We start from the raw sequence: 4,075 nt of genomic DNA on the forward strand, positions 1-4,075 counted from the left end.
TCGAATAGAATGAAGGGCCAGTGGAGAGGGGGCTGGGATCAGTATTCTGGGCGGGGCTGAACTCAGAGGCATGTGACCGGTGTAGTTATAGAGGCTTCCCCGCTCTCAGGAGGGACCCACTTCTTGGTTTAACGCTCTGCTCTCACTGTCTTGAAATTCGTAATAATTTTCTCCTTGGAACTGTGTTTTGTAAAGGAAGTCCAATGGGACAGCGAAGCATGTGTGTGAGCAGAGAAGGTACACCGGGTGGCAGAAAGCGGGGTCCGGGCCAGCAATATGGCAGGCGGCAGGCAGCATGAGTGTTGAGCAGTTGACCTGGCCACCCAGTGTGCACCCACATGGCGGGGCAGTCTGGGATCCGTGCCCAGACTGCCAGCAGCAGAATATGGCTGCAGTCCACCAAAGCCATGGTGAGAGAAGGGACCCCACGTGGAAGGGCCCATCCAGTAGATCTATGCAAACGTGAGCTCTGCAGCCTAAGTCTGGGACGGGAACTGCCAGCATTTGGGCAGAAAACGGTCAGTAAATTATGACAAACTCAAAGCATACGCATGGACGTTGCAATAAAGCATGTCGGGGAGTTGCCAATTCCTCAGGGTTTAGAATCCCTGGTTCTGAAAACTGCTACAATATTGCAAAGCAAATATTCGGAGGCTTAGAAATAGAACTCAAATGTAAAGGTCACGTTTTACAGAAAATTCTATTTTCATGTGAAGTTTCATTATTAACGAGAAGGGCAATTTTAAATTATTATTATTATTATTTGCTTGTAATGCAAGGTATGGCAGTCTAGTGCCGAAACAGGTCATTAAAATTATAGACAAATTATGAAGTCGCTTTCATTTTTTTTCCCCCAGAGGAGGGCACAAATGCTCTCCCTCGCTATTAGAAATTACACAGTTGATGGGCGCGCCTGGGTGGCTCAGTTGGTTAAGCGTCCGATTTCAGCCCAGGTCATGATCTCGTGGTTTGTGAGTTCGAGTCCCACTGCTGTCGAGTGCTGACAGCTCAGAGCCTGGAGCCTGCTTCTGGATCTGTGTCTCCCTCCCTCTCTGCTTCTGCCCCGCCTGCGCTCTCTCTCTCTCAAAAATAAAAATAAACATTAAAAAAAATGTAAAAAGAAAAGAAATTGCACAGTTGAGTTTCCCACATCTGGAGAAGTCACAAAGGTCAGTGTGGCCTAAGCGCAGTCTATGAGCCTCACCCTGGGAGAACCACCTTGGTGATCACCGTGCCCCCATGTAAGTATCACTTTCACTGTGTTGTACAACGTCACAAGTTACAGACAATGTTAAAGAAAATATTAACGTGTCACTGTATAAAGTTACATGTTAAATTCAGGCATATGTGAAATTGATTTTCTGAAGACTTCAATCTTTTGACAAACTGTTCCAGGAGAATCATCAGCTCTAAATGTACTAAATATAACAAAGAAAATATTTTGAAAGGAAAAAAATTGTATTTTAGTACCTTAAGCTGCATTTTTAAAACCTGCTCTTTGAATAGGAGGCCCTGAAATTTTTCTAGGGGCTCTGGTTCTGAAAACTAGTATTTCTTCGAGAGGGTTTTCATATTTCTCCGAATTATTCTGATTCTGTTAAAACCCTGTCGGGCTTTTATTTAGTTGCGTCAACTCCAATGAATGGTCATCAGGTTACCACTTGTTTTAAAACCCACATCGCAAAAACAAAAACAAACAAACAAGCAAAAAAACCCGCATCACAGATGACGGCTGGTCGTCTTTGCCGCGGACACTCTCCACTGCAATGTCCTTCTCATCCCAATCTGGAAGCCATCTTCTCCAGCTAAGGCTCGTTCTTCCGAGCAAGAGGAGGAAGGTAGAACCCGGGTAGGCGGGAACGCGCTGGTGGCCCTGTCTGTCAGAATGGTGCCACTTCCGGGCTCTTCCAGCCTCCTCCCACTCCCGATTGACCAATCTTTTCACCCCATCGTGGAGGGAAGGAATCTGATTGGCTTAGTCGTGGAGGAGGGCGGTGCCCTTTACAGCTGCCTTGGCACCAAGGCCCTGGGACCCATCAGCCTATGAAAGGGCGGCCCTTGGATCAGGTGCTCACCTCTGCCCAGTCAGAGGCCCCGCGGTAGGACTAAGGCGGGACTAAGGCGGGACTTGCGGACAGCCCAGGGCATAGGCGTGGCCAGACTGTGACTGACAGGCCGATACCGGGGCCCCAGCTTACCTGCCGCTCCCCTACCGCCTGAGCTCCTGCGCTGCTGCTGGGGAGTGGTTCTCACACTCCTCAGCCCCCTTGACTCAGTCCATCACTTACCGATCTGCTCTTTACTCAAATATATCTAGATTTCCCCCACTCTTACCGTGTCCATGGTGACCTTCCTGTCTAAACGAGGGGCAGCAACCTCTTGGTTGCCACGTGACCACAGGAGTGGTGTTTTAAACACACACAACAAGGATTGGGGCACCTGGGTGGCTCAGTCGGTTGATGGCCCAACGTCGGCCTCTCCCTCCTCCTTCTCTCCCGTGTATCTGCCACGCCTGCCTTCCACGATTCCCAAGCTCTTCCCCCCCAGCCAGGGACCCCTACCTTTCAGTTCTGCTCTCCAGATCGCTCAGCAGCCCACCCCCTTGCCACTGAACCCTTAACTATCCTAGAGAGCTCAGATGAAGGGTCATCTGCTCAGAGGGTCTGTACCTGAGCCCCCGTCTCAACTCGCATCTTCTGACATTGTCTCAGCGCCGGCCACAACTTACATTTCCTGTTTGCATGGTTTAACGTCCATGCCCCCTGCTGGGAGACTACGCAGGGCGGGGCGGAGGGGTGGTGGTGGTCAAGGGCTGTCCACGTTCCTCAGTGTTGACTCCTAGGCCCCAGCACAGCGTCTGGATAAATATTGTGCCAGCCCAGGGCCACTAACTTTAAATACAGTGCAAACGCATGTGTAGGTCTGCATGGAATCTTGATTGCCTCTAGGGAGCGGGAAAGGGACCAGGATAGGGAATGGTGGCGGGGCGGGTGTGTGTGCACATTTAAGCCTGTGTGCCTGCGTGTACATATGTAAAGCTGGGGGGTACTGGCTTCGACTGCAATGATTTCACTTCTGCTGAACAGTAATGAACAAATAATAGCATGTGCCAGGTCAGGGGAGAGAGGGAATGGGCAATCCAAAGCCACACTCATGGCGAACAAAAACATTGTGACACGCTGCGATCCGCTGGTGGGTTTTGTCTTCACTTTATTACTATGTCACCAGAAGTCACCACCTTCACTTGGTTCACCACAAATGGACAGATGTCATAAAGGAGGGTGCCACGGGGCCACTGGATTCACTCTTGAGACTTAACCAGGTGGTGGGGGAGTCCAGAGTGGGGGCCCAGGAGGGGGACCGCCATTCACTGCACACACGCACACACACAGAGATATATTTGTGGAGCCTTATATTATACATCTTATATATAGAAAATATATATATTTATACTATACACAGGCAGTTACGCTGCGGGAGGGCCGGGACACCCAGACGAGGGCTGTGGGCACCAGGGGAGGGGGGAGTGTCACATCGAGGGGCAGCGCTCGGTGGCGACTGGACCAGCCCATCCTCCTACAAACTCTTTGGAAGGGTGGTCCCTCTTCCTGCTCCTTAGACAATCAAAGGGGTCTGGGGTCAAGGTTGGGGGGCCCTCAAGGGGTAACAAGTGGGGGCTCTTGGTTACATGGGGGAAGCCTGGGACCCCCAAGAGTCTTTGAAGATCAAAACTCACCAGGGAAGGCTGGAGTAGGGAGCGGATGCCAGTCCCTGGGGAGTTAGCCCAATGGTTACACCTCCAGGTACCAGAAGCCACCCCCAGGCAGACAGGCTTTGACTGCGCAGGATGAGTGTTAACTCGGAGGCAAGAGACCCGGATCCCAAACCTCTGCCTCTGTGTGTGACTTTGCACAAGTCACTGTCTTCCCGGCTGACTCTACCAACTCTAAGGGTATTTGCAGCTCTAAACTTACGTGGAACCCAGCTTTCCTGAGCCCTCTCTTGTGCTTGGTGGGAGCAGGAAACCCAAACTCGGCAAGGTCAGGCTGGGGCAGGGGGGGCGGGGGGGGGGGGA

At 51.4% G+C, this 4,075-nt stretch overlaps 1 pseudogene; it reads right to left on the reverse strand.

Annotated features, from left to right (window-relative positions):
* Positions 1-1,095: 1,095 nt before the first annotated feature.
* Positions 1,096-1,249, reverse strand: LOC121041146 (uncharacterized; annotated as a pseudogene).
* Between the last annotated feature and the right edge of the window lie 2,826 nt (positions 1,250-4,075).

Source organism: Herpailurus yagouaroundi, unplaced genomic scaffold, assembly GCF_014898765.1.
Source record: "Herpailurus yagouaroundi ecotype Mexico unplaced genomic scaffold, PumYag 182, whole genome shotgun sequence".
Taxonomy (NCBI): domain Eukaryota; kingdom Metazoa; phylum Chordata; class Mammalia; order Carnivora; family Felidae; genus Herpailurus; species Herpailurus yagouaroundi.